General features: G+C 35.6%; 1 long non-coding RNA gene across 1 annotated transcript; it reads left to right on the top strand.

Annotated features, from left to right (window-relative positions):
- Positions 1-19: 19 nt before the first annotated feature.
- Positions 20-18,070, top strand: LOC120771837. The gene is made up of 4 exons (XR_005705006.1): positions 20-172; positions 231-891; positions 2,274-2,527; positions 17,771-18,070. It is a non-coding gene; the product is annotated as an uncharacterized LOC120771837 (long non-coding RNA).
- Positions 18,071-18,856: the final 786 nt, after the last annotated feature.

Genomic DNA, 18,856 nt, shown 5'->3' on the forward strand with positions numbered 1-18,856 from the left:
TAAGCGGTGTCTACGCCAATTAAGAAGAAGAAGATGTTCGAATGGCAGCATTAAATCGGTTTCAACTTCACGTTGTCAAAGGCAGCACTCTGAAAAAGTGTTTGTATGGCAGCATGCTGGCGTCGCATATAATTCGTTTGCCGCTTTTAATTTGATTGTTGACTTTTGTGAGGTAAGTCTGAATTAATTTTAAAAGCTTTTGCTTTTATTGACAAAAACCATTTTTACAGAAATGAGTTCTTCAACAGAATCGGATGAGAGTATTTCAAAGAGCCGCAAATATAGTAAACAAAAGTTTACAAATAAGTGGCTAGGAGACGAAAGTTTCAAGGGTTGGTTACAAGCTTTGGCCGGTGAGTCGTTTAAATGCAAATGCGCTGCCTGCAACAAAATTTTAAATTGCGGCAAGTCTGATTTATTGAAACACGCAGAAACAAAAGCACACCAGAAAAATGTAAAAGCCATAAGCAAAACGAGCAAATTGAATACTTTTTTTTTAAGAGAAACGTAAATGCGGAAAGGGATATAGATAAAAAAAAATTTTGAAATAAGACAGCATGTTTTTCGCTGAACACAATGTCGCTTTGGCAGTGGTAGATCACCTAATCCCACTTTTGAAAGAAATAGTGCCGGATTCTGAAATTATAAAAAATGTTGATCTTGGGAGGAAAAAGTGCACCAGCATAATAAAAAATGTAGTAGCAAAAGAAGAAAAGGACAACTTGGCAAATAAGTTAAAAGTAAACCCGTTTTCCGTAATGATCGACGAGAGAACAGATATCGGCCTCAATAAGCATATGTGCATCCAGGCCAGGTTTTACGACGATGCTCTCTACAAGACTTTTAAGGAATTAATTTTATCCCTAGGATTTCCATTTAATAACATAATTGGTAAATAAAATAAACCTTTAACCTAACCTTTTGTACTTTAAGATCAAACTTTTTTGTTTTCTTTTAATATTGTAAGAAATGATTGGTAAAACTTTTAGGGAATTTTGTGGGGAAAAATTTTAAACAGCGTAGGGAAAAGTGGGGATTTTTTTCTTCTTTGGTGGGGATTTTCCAAAAAATTATGTACCATCAGTGCCCCGCCCTTTAATAAGTTTAATATATATATATATATATATATATATCATTAGCCACTAAAGTCCATACATATAACATAATTTTAAATTCCATTTGAAACTTTCACTTTCCAGTACATAAATCAACAACGAATTAATATATCAAAACTTTGCAGAAGTTGTGCATTTAAGCGGTACCATTTTCTGACTAAATGTTGAGTAAATCGAACCAAGACTATTCGAGCCCCTATGTTCTGAATGTGTGGACCCAGTGCTTATAGTTGACTTTTTACCGAAAACATCGGTCAATGATGAGATATATAATTGAAATTCAGAGGGAATCTTTTCCCGATAGTAGTCTTTCTGTATGCTACAAAAGGGTTGAATCGGGTCAATACTTAGGTCTGATCCTGGCAATTGCAAGAGGGGGAAAGTTCAGCTATACTCCAACTTAGCTATTCCTTTCTTGTTTTTGATTATTTGTTCACCCAAAGGATAGCTGAGTGTTTGAACATGCATATGTGCACATTCAAATACACTTATAACCATCGACAATTAGTTTTCAAATGCTCGAGCCGTTAGTCAATCCATCAATTTGACATTTTACGGATTATTGTGAGCGAACAATTTGGACGCGGACTCTACTCAACAAATAAAACAGAAACAAATAGAATTAAAAAGAATGATCAAACTAATCAACTTGCCCTCACTAAACTAGGCTTTGTCTTCCACCAGATATATATGTAGATAAAGTAGTCGAACTTCATTGCCACGCTTCCGAAAGTTACGATTGATGTGTACATATATAAGGTGGCCGAAAACCATGGAAAATGGGCGAATATGATCATATCTGCCTCGAAGCGTCGCAATGAGAGCGAATCAATATAGTATGGTTACAAGTAAGTCGAAAAATAGAATTTAACTGCGAATATCTATACTTCGATGATCACAACCTAAAATAATACATACCACACAGTGCGACGAATTAGAGACAAAAAAATTATTTAAATAAGTCTAGGATAAATCAGCGAAAATTTACAAATACGGGTTTAAGACCTTATCTTAAACCATGTTTACATTATTTTTTAGGCAAAAATTAAAAATTTAAACTTTTGTCAGTTTTATGATATTATGCCATCTTATCTTCTTAAAAAACATGTGCGACATTTCTAACTGTTTAACCTCCCTTTCATTCCATTGCATACACAGCGTCGATCGCTTTATGCCATACCGTTCAACTACTCGTTACAATGTGCTGCCACCGCACTTATCAAGGAGCTCAACTTTGCTGTCCAGTTGTAATAACACCATACTATAAATCACACTACCTTTGCAACACTCGTCCAGAAGCCAGTCCGCCGTAATAACGCTGGTCCGCTGAGAGGTGGCGCAGAGGATGAAAGCGGCGACCAGGATTATCTGAAATGGATGGTGGAAAGCGGAAGCATAGAGTAATTAATTAGGTAAGGTATTATCACATACTCGTTTTCCTTAACCGTGTATATTAAGTTTGTGTACAGTCCTATATCAGTGTATTTATTTGCAACAACAGGACCGATTTTCCCATCGGCGCCTATTGAAGAGTAAGATGGATATTCCTGCAATAAAGGTTTTTATTTGACTCCCTTCTCAAAGCCATAATTTGTAGTACCCTTGTACTGTTTGAAAGGACCGAAAGACTCCACAATACGAAGTATGAGCGCTTGCCGATAAGACCCTAACATGCTGCAGTAGCAATAAATTGATGTGTCAGGCTCTGTGTACTTACATTCAGATCCACACGCATTCTAAGCGATATCACAAGAAACAAAATTTTTAATGAAATAAGTAGCTGGAGCAGAATTAATACCACCAGCGAGCACCTGTAATAATATTACCATAGCTAAATGTTGGAAAATGCAAATAAAATAATATGAACCAAAAGAACGGAAAAAGAAGAAATGCAATTGTAACTTTCCTCTTTCTCTCAACGGCAATTCGGTGTTACGTATACCGCTTTGCACTTATTAGTGAAGTTTGCGGCCTTCTTCAAGCAAATAAACGCAGGAAGCTCGATGAGTGAAAGTTACCGCTACAGTTATAATAGATTTGTTCATCTAACGTTTGCTTTTATATAAAATAACAATAGTCTTTCTTAGTGCCTAGAATGTGTAAAAGCGAGTGAGAGCTTGCCCTTTCTCCCTTAAACACGATAAAGTAATGAGATCGCGAGCATTGTAAAATGTCAATCATACGCCATGTCGATCTTTCAATCTTTTTACTAAAGGCTAATAAAAATTCCACACTACTATTCTTATTATAGAATTATGGGTCGTTCAGAAGCCGCTTAATAAACTTTTATTAAAAACGATTAGATTTCATTTCTTTGGATATTTTGTTGGCGGCCAATCTCATCTCATACCAGTTCATTGCTACTTATTCCAAATTACATTAATTTGCTCAGCGTCAGCGCTGATTTTACTTCACTCTGATTGGCTTAGCACTTATTGAACTTTTGGTTAAAAGGAATTTCAAATTTTATCAGTTAATGTTTGGTATCAATTCGACAATTTAGGCGTAGCTTAAAGTATCGTTTTGAGAATATTACCACACCTTAAAGTTTAATTTCATACCCACACCTATTTCGGCACTCTTAAATAAAGACTTCTTTAATATATTCTCTGCTTGCATAGAAGAATTTCCGAATAAAGTCCATTATAAAGAGTTTAGAAAGAGTGAAGAAATAAATATAAAATTGCATAGTGTTGAATATCGGCACGAAAGAGAAAACCAAAAACTGCGTTTGGAAAAATTATTTTGATCGACATCTATACGTAAATACATAAGGAGATGCATTCACAAGCACATACATACGTACTTTTACGTTTGCAATTTAAGGTCAAATTCTCGGAATCCTGCAAGAGCCAAGCAAAACTAAAGAAATTTTAGTGATTTAGAGTATGTACTCTGTACCAACATTTTGCAAGAGTATAATAGGTGATAGATAGATAGATGACGTTAATTGGTGATACCACACATCCAAAGTAACAACGATTGAAACTACGTGCCACTTCGCATTTGATTTTCATTAAGATGTTAACAATTGTTTTTGCTTCCGGGTGATATAAGGTGATCGACCACTAATTTCATTGAAATTATTGTCAGTACATAGTGCGAGGCAAGCCAAATATTATATTGTGCCAGCTGCACCTAAATTAAGCAGTTATAAATTATCATTCACGTCATAAATAGACATAGCGAGGGGAAATTAAGGACACCTTATGGCTATTGGCATTTACAGTACTTGTATTCGTATAGAGCTTTAACTACGAATATAACAGTAAATATTAACAACACCAAAAATGCGAGTCGCCATTGCCACTCACTACGGTGTATACTTTCATTTCTATGTACTTACATACAGCCTTTACACTATTATATGTGTTTGTTGTAACGCACTGTCCTTGCTGGTAAGTAGAGGTATATAGACAAACCTTGTGCTGTTATTTGGAACTAACTTTAAGTGAAGCCGAAGAATTTATTCATTGCATTTTTAATTAAGTGGCAATACTGTGAGTTAACAGATGTTTTTAGCGCTAAAGCTACGGAAATCTTTAATTTACGATGATCAATTTGTTGTTATCGCAGGATTAATTTGAGTGGCGTTGAATAATACAAACGCTTAATTGAGCGACTTACGGTAGAGCTGGGAAGCTGACCAAAATCATATGTATACATAAAGCTGAAATTGCGGCAAATCCAGTGACAGTGATTATTATATGCATAAAGGCTGTCAATAAAATATATTCATCTCTGTCTAAGGAGAAGTCCAATGAAGACAATTATCGATTAAAAGGAACTAGTAATAACCCCCGATAATCGGGGGACTCCGTTTTTATAAAAACTCAATTTTTTCAAGTACTTCATGGAAAACTACATTCGTAGTGGTTTTATTTTGGTCGTAAGTCTTAACTTTGATATCTTGAGAAGATCGTACTCGACTCAATGCGACATACAGTTGGCCATGCGTAAAACAATCCTCCTTGAGGAAAACACCAACTCTTGCTAGGGTCTGCCCTTGAGATTTGTTTATTGTTATTGTGAATGCTACAATTATTGGAAATTGGCGACGCTTTAAAATAAAAGGAAGTGTTGATTCGCTGGGCTGTAAATTTATACGGGGCAATAAAATTTGTTTCCTTTGTGATTCACCGGTTAAAATTTCGACCTCCAAACAATCACAATGTAGTGCTTTTACTATCAAGCGAGTCCCATTGACCAACCCTTCATATGTATTAAGATTGCGGATTAACATCACTACTGTTCCAACCTTAAGCCTTAACTCATGAGGCGCTACTCCACTGAAATTAAGGAAGTTTAGAAATTCTGTAGGGAATCCGACATGCTCTTGAGGATCTTCAGAAACGACAGTATCCACGCAATAATATACCTTTTCTTCACCGGGCAACATTTTTACTATTTCGCTATTTATTATCGTACAGTGATCATTTTTTGGACACAAAATTGCCCGATCCTTCAAATGGTTTTGACTAATAACACCAGACTGAGGCTGAAATACCCAATCCACTAAATTTTCATTTAGCAAAATTATCTCTTCTGGTATATTGATTTTCGACTCTGGAGAGAGCTCTCGACCTTCTCCAACACGCAAAGAAAACTGTTGTATAAGGATTCTTTAGAACGCATATTCGTTGAGAGTTTGAGACACCTAAAAAATTTCCAAAGTGAGCACCGTTTCAAACAATTACCAACTATAGCGGCGCGTGAGCTATTGGGCACCACAGGAAGAACTTGCCTGAAATCACCACCTAATAAAATAACCTTTCCACCAAAAGGTATTTCATTTTGGCGCATATCTCGTAATAATCGATCTAAGCAAAAGTAGCATGCTAATTCGGCGAGCATTGCGATTTTCTGCTCTGGCCCTCTGTTCCTCTTCGCGTTCAACCTGCGCCATATGCTTATACTCATTTGCCAAGGGGTTAATATTTGAAAGCATTTCGTGGATTTCTCTCAGCAAATACCTATCGCAGTTTGAATTATGTTGTGCCCTTATATCAGTTGCTTGATCCGTGTCAAGAATAAACAGCTGGGCGTAGGAGGATTCTGAAGGATGATCTGCATGCAATGGACCTACCCTATGATATATTGATCCATGTATTCGAAAGCAATATGGTCCGCGCCCCGTAGGCTCCGCAATTTTCGCTTCGAATGATGCAAAAGCTAACGAACTATTTAGCTGCCGAATATTCTCCAAATAGTGTCCCCGCCAAGAGATCAAATCATTTTCTAACACAGCTTTCAAAAACTCAGGTACACGTAATTCTTGAAGTTTAACTTTTCCGCCATGACAACATGTCGTAAAGCCATTTCTTACCTAGTAACAATTTCAACCAAATATTAAGACAATAAATATGTATATACATATATTACGAATATAAAACAATGAAAATTTCACTTCCGAAATGTTTTGCTTTACAGTGTAAACATATATTAGTCAAACCCCCAAGCGAACTATACTCCGGAAGAACTACGGAGTTTAGGGCAGCTTTGAAATAACTTGCCATAGATCCTGCATGACTACGGCTCTAATAAAACAGGTCAATTCATATACATACATACATTAACAATAAGAATTCATTTTTATCTATAATATTCACCTCTTCTCTTCGACCTGTTAAACTCCTTTTTCGTCTAATTCGCCTTTGGTTTGGCATTTTATTTTTAATAATTAATCTGAATCTGAACTGAAATTCGATGTAGTATGTACACACATATGCACTCGCTAGTAATAGCCGACTTGACTTTTGGAAGAAAACTGAACTGACTCAAAGCTTACCTAACGCAATAACACTTCTAATCAAAATAACGCCGACAACAATATTTCTGGTTGATTTTGCACTTGCTTCTACGCCCATACATATGTATATACATTCATATGTTTGTAAGTATGTATGTGTGAATATAAAACAAAGTAGAGTGCGCATGTCAAAGCGCAGTGTTCCTTAGCTCGTACATACATAAGTACATATTCGTGCAACATAGAAGAGAGCGCATGTCAAATCGTAGATAGCGCCTTAGCGCATGCATATGTATGTATGTACCAGTGCACATGCCAAAGCAAACATTTGTAATTTGTAATATTCGTCATTCTCTTATTGTCATAGATAACTTGATTAGAATCTCTTTTCTTGCTCTCTCGCTTGCAGCTGATCTGTTTTCTGAGCTGGCAACAAAACACAATCAGGGTGCCGGCAGTTAGTGAAAAAGGCGGGATGCCAGAAAAGCAGTAATATAATTACTTGATGAAATTAGTGTGAAATGAAACTGTGCGAACATATTTTGGCAAAATAAATGTTTATGTAAATTAATTAATGATTTTGCATTTTAGCATTTACATATATATGTATGTATGCATTTTCAAAGTGTTTAATTTAGTGTTTTGTATAATTTATTAAATACCCAAGTTAATATTTTTCAGCAGTGGCATCATTGGCAAATGTTATAAAAAATGCGAGTTTTGACAGCTCTCTCGAACCAAAGAGTCTCGTATCAAGTTATCTATGCTTATTGCAGTGGTCGGCATGAAAGGATCTGTCACTGTGTTGGTAAGCACGAAGAAAAAGTAGCCCAGTGAGAAATTGGAATTAAAATTAAGCAAATTTTATAAATAATTATTAGCATAATGAAAATTAACAAAATGCCTTTTAAGGATATATTCCCTATTATCTTTAAAAACTTGGAACATAAGAGGCATTGCATGGCACCAAAGGCATTTAGAATCATAAAATATTTCTCGCATATTTGGTTTTTGAGCTATAGTCTTGCGTGATGTTAATTCGTTGCTGGCTCGACAACGACTGAACGATAGAGCGTAAGCGTACGTGTGAAGTTAGTTTGCAAAATTTTGCTATGAAATGCCGACCACTGCCGAGCAGACAACATTGTTGTTGTTAGATTTCGCACTTGCGCCTTCGCGTATGTGGGTATGTGTGTAACGAAAGCAAATGACAGAAACATTTGTAATTATTCATTCTCTTACATACATATATGCTCTTTTCTGTAGTAGCGCTGCTTATATTAGCTTATTGTAAAAATTGAAGAACTTTAAACGCAAATATATCAAAAGTGGTTCAATGAATTTAAATTCTGTAAAATTTGTGCAAAGTTTCAGATCGCACACTTTAATTTGATGTATTATTTGTCTCTGTACGTTTTGTAGATCTCTGGAAATAAGTGCCTTGTCTTAGAATAATATATAGATTCCGCTGGAAAGAAAAATTACCTCCGAGAAATGGTCGAAAAAACGTTTTTGTTGTGGAGATTATCCGGACGTTGTTGAAATAGTAATACCTGACAATTTATGTTCTCATTACAATCATCTAATCCAACGCGTTTCATACGAGTCGAACCACAGGGTTAGGTTTCATCGGACATGCAGAGAAGTAATGGGAGTCATGCGACGATAAATTTCATTCTCGATAAGTAGGAGTTTCGCGCGAGAACTCATTCTCAGCAGTATCTGAAGGATCATCTGAATATGGGAAATCAAGTTGCAATGAATTTTTAATGGAAAACGGGAGAAACGTTCTATCACAAGCGCAACTAAACGATTGGATTAGAGATTTGGAATTATCCAAGGAAAAAGCTGAGCTTCATGCCTCTCGTATTCAACAATTTCAATTCGTGTCACCCCATGTTAAGGTGACATATTATAGAAATCGTCACAAACCTTTTGCCAAACACTATACGAAGGAAGACAATGTATACTATTGCAAAGACATTCCAGGATTATTCAGATTAAGAGTTTGGTCAACCATATGATTCCGAGGAGTGGCGATTGTTCATAGACAGCAATAAACTGAGCTTGAAGGCCGTATTACTGCATAATGGCAACAAAAAGCCCTTGATCCCGATCGCGCATGCAGTAAACACGAAGGAAACATACGAGGTAATGGAGAAATTGTTAAAATTCATCAAATATGAAAAGCATGATTGGAAAATATGTGCCGATCTTAAAGTCGTTGGAATGTTATGCGGTCTACAAAGTGGCTACACAAAACACTGCTGCTTTCTCTGCAAATGGGATAGCCGAGCTCGTAAAGACCACTATTGCATTAAGGATTGGCCGGAAAGAGTTGAATTTACAATTGGTGTGGATAATATCAAATACGTCCCACTTGTAAAGAAGGAAAAAATCATTCTTCCGCCATTGCACATCAAGCTCGGCCTTATTAAAAATTTTGTTAAGACGTTGGACAAAGAAGGCAAAGCATTCAATTATTTGTAAAATTTTTTCCCAAATATTTCCCAGGCCAAGATAAAAGAAGGTATATTTGTTGGACCCCAAATAAAAAATTTGATAAATAATGACCAATTCAAAGGACTATTATCACCAGTTGAGGCAGCAGCGTGGGATTCCTTCGAAATGGTCGTTTCTTCTTTTCTCGGTAAACACAAAAGTCCAAACTACGCGAAGATAGTGAGCGACTTAATCAAAAATTATGCAGAAATGGGTGATTATTCAAAACTTATTTAATTGAATTATATAAAATTTTATAATTTACTTATTTACATTTTCTTTTTTCTCCAGGCGTAAATATGTCTTTAAAAATTCATTTTCTGCATTCCCATTTAAGTTTTTTTCCCGCAAATGAAATTAATTGAGAATCGATACCAAGGTTTCTCATAAGAGAAACCGATCCTAAACTAAATAAACGGCAAAACAAAACACATAATCATTTCGACTATAATGTAAGAACATCAACTTAAGACAAAAATAACACATTGTTTTATTATATTTTACTAATGTATAAATAAATGAGTTTATAAAAACTAAAAACGACATGAAAATTGACTTTTTACTTAACAGAAACAGCGCATAGCTAGATATCCCATCCCTACTTTACATACTACATACGCATATACGAATACCTTGACTTTGCGCGACTTCGATATATTTATTTGATCATGTACAACTTTCCTATTTATCCATGGATTTTGTTCGTTGGTAGCTTAGTTTTTTATAAAGAAACAGGACTTCATATAAAATTAAAAAAATTTAAAAAATATCTTTTTTTTTTTAATTTTTTCCTTTCCAAAGTTTATTTTTTTTAATTTTTTCATAACAAAATTTAAAAACACGAAGTGATTAATCAATTTCTCAGAAATTATAAGGCCTATGGAAAAATGGAGTAGACAATATTTTTAGGAAATTTCATTCACTAATCCATATCCATAAAAAAAAAAATTTACTCGATTTTCGAAATCAGCGAGCGAGTCCCCATACAAATTGGATAGTGGCGTTCATGGAACATTTTTGCTGTAAACCAGTGTTTTTTTGGAGTCACTGGAAAGTCCCTTCATCCGATTTTCACGAAAGAATGAGATAATGGTTTTACGCTTATATTTCACTCACTCAGCAACTCATTAGACCAGCCTGTAGACAAGTGTTACCCTCTTAACTAATACATCAAACGAACAAGTATATAACTATGTAGAAGTTTGAACTTCCCAGCTGAACCCATTCATTATCTTAATATGTTTTCATCGGCGGGCATTGCCACTTCTCTTGAGACCTGTTGTGAAAAATATAATTTTGTACATCCTGAATATATTTTTTTAGATCGCTAAAGGTATGTGTTTGATCTTTTATACCAATGATCAAAAAAATTATTAAGACAAAAAAAATCACTTAAATCCATACAAGTATATTAAAAAAAAAAAAAATCATAATGTACAGTTTCGCTGACAGCAAGCTTACGACAAACAAAAGGTTGTGATACTGACCTATTCATGCCCTAACAGCTTTTTCTTAACCACCAAGTTCTGAGTTGTAAGCAAAACGCAACAAAAATGCTTTCCGACAAGACAAGGGCAACAAGCAGCTTTACTTAATACAACGTACTATAAAAGCAATCATGTGTATGTATGGTATGTCTCTGCAGTAGTAGTCTTAATTTCGGCTGAGGATTTAACGGGGTGGCTTCTTAAGGGATTTTTGTTTCGAAGCGTTGTGAATGAATGGAATCCTACAAACGGATATCATTGACCATATTTTTCTTAGAGCCGTCGACAAAGGTTGTCTACATATAAAGTCTTTTAAAGTAATTTACTTGCCAGCAGCAAAAGTGAAATGGTGCTATTAACTTTAAGTTTTTTAATATGTTTACAGATGAAAGCGACGAATTTTCGACTTTTTTTAACTTGATTATACGGACTATTCAGAAAAGTTTAAATATTAGTTAAGATAAAATTTAATCTAAGCTTTCTGTAATTATTATTTATATTGATCTAACTGATTTGAGTATGTTCACCTTCTTTCGATTATTTATCGATCTTCAGGTTATGATTCGTTCGCAAATTTTATGAAATTAAGAAGGATCACACAGTGAAGAATATGATAGGTATTTTCTGTCAGTCATATACATTTACAACCACTTACTATACATATTCCATTATCTCTCATAAAAGAATAATCCAATAGACTTTGTCCAAAAGACAACAGAGAGTTTAAAGCTGAGTTACGAAAGTAATTTATTAAATAAACATGAGAAAAAAAGTTAAAAAGAAAACATTACCTATTACCAGAACCGGTAATTTATAACGGACCTCGAGGTTTACGCATACATTTTTATTCAACTCCATTAAATATTTAAGAAAAATCAGCAACATGTTGTAATATTAGCTAAAATATGGTTTACGAGCGGTGGCGACTAAACCGATCAAGCCACGCTAAAGATAGTGAGCGACAGTGCCGAAAAAAAAATTTAAAGACAAAAATGTCTGTTATAAAGATAAGTTATTGCAAAAAAGTGATATATATTATATATCGGATTGCTTTTATTTGTGAACCATGTTTTAGTAAAGTTTATGGAATCTTTTTCTATCAAACAGCACTGCTTTTAACATTAATGCTTCTTTCTTCCTAACGTTGGCTTATTTTGTGCATCATCACCACTATCTGTGCTAAGCTTAGAAAAAAATCTTAAATCACAGAACACCCTAGTACTGAAATTATCAGCCAAAATAAAGCAAAATCAGTAATAAAAATAATAAATAAACAGTATGTGGACTCTTTTCAGTGTGAGCGGATTTAAAACAAAATCTCTAACAACCTGCTTACTCCACTTGACTTCCCTTAGCCGAGAGGTAGTCAATTAACTAGTCAGTGTATTGTCAAAGCGTTCAATTAGTCATTACCACCATCACCGGCCACATTTCATGCACAATGGCCCGTGTGTTATTCGCCGCTGTCATTGTTTCTGCATTAACGCTGTCATGGGATGTTGGTAACGTTATTGGTGATGAGAAACATTTCCGATTGGCTTATATTATAGACTAGCTGACCCGGCGAACTTCGCACCGCCTAATTATTGGAGGCATATTTAGTAAGTCACAAACACACGACACAATACTTTTTTAATTTTATTTAAATTTGCTGCTTTTAGATTTTTAGGAATATTAACGAATTATAGTATAGATGCACAGCAAAGAGACGTTAACATTTCAAGTGACATTTTTCCATAGAAAATTTTTTTTTGAGTGAATACTGACAAATATTTACACTACAACTATCAAACTACATCTGTCGTCTTTTTTTTTTTTTGACGATGGCAATGGTTAGGAAAAGAAGAAGAACTACATCTGTCATCGAGAAAATAAAGAATTCAAACAACTATAATATAGTTATAGTGGAGCTATATATCCCACAACTCCTTAAAATGCATTGTCCGTTTTGTAAAAAGAGGATGGAACGGCAGAAAAAAATAATAACCGTCCAGATTGTATTAAATTATTATTAAGATGCGACGAATGCTACAACATAATCGCTGTTTCCTTCAGATTTTGTACCAAGTTTGGTAAGAATGTAGAACGAATAATACGCGTGAACAGGGCAAAAGTACAAAAAAATATATTAAAGCAAAAGCTGCTATCTAAACCAAAACACGTTTCTACAATGCCATCTTCATCATCTGAGAAGACATTCTGTGAATTAAATTTATCGGCCGAAGACATACAGGACATTCAAGTTATTGAAGACAGTCAAAAGCCCAACATCAAGAATGTTTTGGTAGATATTGATGTTATTGAAGACAGCCATCAGCTCAACATTGATAATGTTCTGATCGAATCAGATTTGTCCGAGTCGCCTAGTACTTCCACCATATTATCATGTCCTGGCGAGCCAAGTGGTTCCCAAGTAGATGGAGCCAAGTTGATGGAAATAAAGAGTTACTAATACACGTTGACATTAAGGATCCAAATGCACATATTATATACATATTAAGTCATTTACTTATATTTATACACTTCATATACAAAAATTTAAAATTTTCTTGGATGTGCTCGTTTCTGGACTGTGAACATGATAAGCAAATCTTTGCTTAAATTAAATACAACACAGTTATGATCATATACAGTTAATTAATATAGTGCTTTCTGGTAGACAATATGTTTAGTTTTTTTTTTGCGGTGCGTAAATAAATAAGGATGTTGGTTTTCCGACACGCGAACACGCAACGTATAATTGTCCATGTGCGAAACAGGGAAACTCTAAGTTTATTCCGCAAACTTGCAACGATTGGCCTTGCGATTTATTTATGGTCATCTCAAACGCCAGACGCACAGAAAATTGCAACCTCTTAAAATCAAATGGCAAATCCGTTGGAATCATAGGTATTCGTGGGATTAAGACATTCTCTCCTTTGTATTTTCCTTTGATTATTTTAGCTTCATGAGTTTCTTCACAACCAATCTTGTTCCATTGCAAAGTCGAGGTTGATTAATATTACGCAGCATGATGACAACTGACCCTACTTTTAATTTCAAATTATATGGTGGTAGTCCAGGCAAGTCCAATGAATTTAAAAATTCTGTAGGATAGTTGACTACGTCATCCTGGTTTGTGGCCGTGTCAACTGATTTGTACGTAAACATCTCTCCTGGAAGGAAATTCTGAATGGTAGCATTGAGATCATCGACATCTTTGTTTTTTGCTGCCAACAGTGCTCGTTCACTTAGCCAATCGTGGTTATTATATTGTTGTTTAATGTCCGGAAAAACACGCTGAATAAGCTCCTTTTTCGATTCTGCGAAGTGACAGAAATCTGTGGGAAAAGTCATTAATCCGATCGAGCTGTCAACTGCGACCTTACCATTGCCAATATCCAGCAACTGCTTCGAAAACATAGTCGCAGTTTGATCTTGTTGCAAAAACACTCGCATGTTAGTAGTTAATTGTAGTGTCTTTACGTGCCGCTACAAATTTGATGAGTTTAGACATGCGTTTATTTCGTCAGCAACAGTCGATCGAGGAATTACTGGAAGAGTCTGACGAAAATCACCTGACGACAGTATCATAGCTCCACCAAAAATGTTTTGGTTATCACGTAAATCTTTTAACGTCCTATCTAGTGCCTCCAGCGACCTCTTGTGGGCCATTGTGCATTCGTCCCAAATTATCAATTTGCATACTTGGAGAGTCTTCGCCATAGCGCTATTTTTTGGCAATGTTGCCAAACTGGCGTTTCGTTGATATGCATGTTTAATGGTAATTTTAAGGCTGAATGTGCAGTTCGTCCGCCTTCTAATAAAGTTGCTGCTATTCCAGATGAATCCAACGCTGGGCTACCTCATTTTGCGATCGGATCTTTGCTAATAGCAATGAAATTAGGAACGTTTTCCTAGTACCCCCAGGAGAATCAAGAAAGTAAATCCCCCCAGACCCACTGTTTACAGCTTGTGTTAAACGATCGTACGCAATCCTTTGTTCTTCGTTCAATTGCGGAACAGTTGTGCGAACTGCTTCGGTCATAGCTTGAGTATCGTACTAGAGTTCTCTTTGCAACTCATGGTTTAATGCATCTTGCATAGCACGATTGGGTGCTGTCAGGCCCAAACACGACAATACTTTATTTGCCATCAACAAACACATATCTTCTATTATGATCAATGTGTCATTGTAAATCTCTGCCGTAATTTCCAATGTAGGATTCAAAGTTTCACAACGCACGCGATGCAACACATCCTCAGACATGTCATCCCTATATTTCATCCACAAATCATTTGGATTTGAGGGGAAACATGTCGATATTATAATCGCAAACAGTGTGCGAATTTGATGCGGCGATGAAGATATCACGGAATCCTTGAGCGTATCATCCCAATGCGAATCGTTTTCAAGCAACCGTAATAATTGACACGCCTCACGGTAAGTCCCACACCGATGTCCATCAACTGTCCGCAATTGTTGAAAAGATGTCGGACCAGGTACATTCACCAATAACAATCTAAGATAATAACATTCATCGTTATTAGGATGCACTGTATATATACGGCCTATAGCATCTGTGGCAAATACATTTTCATATCCTTCAAGTGGTGTTCCTTGTTTACGACGCTGAAAAGACTTTGATGATGCGTTCCATGTGTAGTAGCGCGGCATATCAGCATACAGCAAAGTGCGAGCGAATTGATCACTTACACAAATTGAGAAGAAACCTGTCAATGTGATCACAGGTGGACGTGCCGCTCTATCCACAACGTTGTTTGGGTTGAAACACACTCGCTGTCCATTTTCTAAATGAACTGCCAAATGCAATACAGTAGGATGTCTTTCATGAATTGCAAACGAATATGCGCCAAATAGCCTCATTGCTGCTTACATAGCGACCCATCTGATAGTGAGACACTTCATCGTTTGTGTTTGTTACTGCGAACATGGCCATGTCGCTACCTTTGTTAACATACTTACATATGTACTTTATGGATTTCACAGAGTTACAAAATTCCACGTTGGTGTGAGCTTCAAAAGTTTTGGACAATATGGGCGAGAACGGCACAATCCAACGATTGTCTACATGAAAATCTTGTCCTTTTATCTTGACATCTACAGATCGTCCACCGTCCTCAACTGATCGCCGACGATACAATGGGTAACCATCGATTCCCGAGATGGTTTCAGCAAGCAAGTTTCTCGGGTACCGTTTGGAGCACTTGCCGTCGATCATACAGGGTGAGCTGTTGTTGAAAACTCCGCAAGGTCCATGTATCATGTGTTTAGTTACTATAGTATGCAGTTTCGGGTCAACCGTTTCATCAGGAATTTCGGCTGAAATAATGGAATCAATTTCTTCTGGCCTTATTTTGTCAACCAACCAGACTAATATATGAGCATGTGGCAAACCACGCTTTTGCCACTCAACAGAGGACATCCAACAACATACTTGGCCATACACACGATGCTTTGTAATGAAATTCATTAAAGATTTTAATTTTTGCTTGTAAACTCTGGCTGTGATGTCATGCCTATCAAGTGGTGTTTGGTTGTGTGGCAGTTCTTTTTTTATTTCAATCCATTGTGGGTTACAGGTGAATGAAATAAATAGGTCTGAACGGCCATACTTTCGAACATAAGACATCGCATCTTGAGCGTACTCGTGCATGTGGCGCGGGCTTCCGATGTAAGTGGCCGGTAAAATTGTCATTCTTCCTACATTATTTACATTGCCGTCAGCATTGATTGCATCGCGAAGATGAATGTACTCTTCAGATCGAAGCTGCTGTTGGTTAAGACGGATGTATGTCAATCTTTCAGTCTCAATTTTGACGTACATGTCCACTGCATACTGATGAAAGAGCCGCTGACACATCAAAATGTTATTTACTTCACCTTCACGTATCATGAGTCTGTATGCATAATAATTCATGGCACTGACTTTTTTGTGTGTATCAGCACCTGGAAGTACATATGATAAAAAAAAATACATTTATATATTGAACATATAAAATATTTTATTTTGTATAATCTAATTACCTGCTGTTGGATTAACCATTTTGATATTAAAATGGTACCCATCTTCTCCCTGCCAGAAAATTAGTGGGTATTGTAAAGCATCATAAGCTCTATGCGTTTCATATACACGTTTCAATTCATTGTTCCGGCGATGAAGTACAATATCTCTTGATTGCAAATTCTCTAGTACAGTAGAAACTAGTGAATAATACTCTGAAGATCTTTTCTTTGAAAGAGATGGCTCCAGGCTATTTCTAACCGAATTGGTAAACCTGCCACTGTAGTCAGAAAACAGGAGGTGTAAAAATATTAACTGACACATTTAAATAATGTAGATATAATACTGTCATAGTACAATAATTCACTATCCCCTCGCACTTGATAATATAACAGTTTAAAAGGCATACATTTTCAAGAACACATTCTCAGGATATTAATTTGTGAAACATATATATAATTTTTTTCTCAATTTTTAATTAAAATAGTTGGTTTCCGTTTTCTCAATTAGTCAATCAAAATATGTGTACTACAACTTGCGGCATAAAATATAAATGCTTCCTTCTATTAAGAATTTTACATAATAAAATACACAAAACTATGATTTGGATGACAAGATGAAGCGATAACAGTATTTAGTTTCTATCCACTCTACAACACTCGGCCCGTACAAATGATAATTCGAGTAAAAATTTTATTTTCTTGGTGACCCTATAAATGTTGATATTATAGATGAACGGAAATAAAATACTATCATCTCCATAAGAAGTTGTTGAAACTACAAATCTAAATCTCAGTTTTCAACTGTTTACACAATTGATGAAAAGATTTAATAAATTAGCAAAATGTAGACATCCATACCTTAAATGTCATTACTAAAGCTTATTTCTTTTCATATCTTGTATCCTTTTAGCATTGTTTATGAAGCTGGAATCTCAATGAACTCCATTTATGCTCTTTGTGATCAATTCGAAGTTTTATTATTGGCATAAAGCAAACCAAATAAAATGTGCATCAGAAGAACTACGAGGAGTTCGCGGCAATATACACCCGATGTTCACTTAAACTTGGTGCGTCAGCATGCGGCCGTTATGGAAGAGCTGATCGGAGAAACCAATAGACAAACGTATTTACTTCACTCTAAATTAACTATTTTTTATTTGAATAAAAAATGCGCAAATAAAACTTTGCGCTAAATTAGTTTTTAAACAAACTGATCCTTGGAATATTGAAGTTTATTTTCATTTATATTGGAATCTTTGTAATTTGCAAAGGGAGCTTTCGAAAGAAACATGTAAGTTAAAACCTTTTTAAGAACTTCTGCGCCTTTATAACTGTTCTTATCTACTTAAACTACATATAGAGAAAACTCTTACTTGGTCGATTAAAGAAAATTCCAACTGTAAAAAAATTGGCTTATTTTTATTAAAACTTTAAAGCGAGCAAAATTGTCAAATGGCAAATCAAGCGATAGAATAAAACGCTACTTGTAAGTATATGCTTTAGGGGAGTACGACCAGCCAAAACGCAGTACTTCGGGAAGCTTTCAGTTATATCCAGATATTTGCTTAATATATTTTAATATACTGATATATGCTGATAAGAGTAACATCCAACGCACTGATAACATGACAAACCAATTTAATAAAAATCGCGAAAAATTCTAAAAGCAAAGAGTTGACTAGACCTCCTGCAATTTACCCTGGGCCTGAAGAACCTCGTGACTACACAGCTGGTGGTCTAATTCTGAATTCTAAGATTCCAGTAGTAAGCCGCAGGAACCCAATGGAGCTCCTAACCGTTCCCATTATGGTGTTATTCAGATCAGTGCACATGTCCTAGCAAGCTCATCAGACCTACAATTTACTGTAATACCGCTTTGGTCAGGCACCAAATCATGAAATAACCCGATGCCAGATATAAGAAGTCTAGACATCCTTTTACAAGTTTTAAGTGCACAGTCAGCGAACTCTAATCTAATATCGCTGCCCTATTTTCG

The sequence above is a fragment of the Bactrocera tryoni genome, chromosome 3 (genome assembly GCF_016617805.1).
Source record: "Bactrocera tryoni isolate S06 chromosome 3, CSIRO_BtryS06_freeze2, whole genome shotgun sequence".
In the NCBI taxonomy this organism is placed as follows: Eukaryota; Metazoa; Arthropoda; class Insecta; order Diptera; family Tephritidae; genus Bactrocera; species Bactrocera tryoni.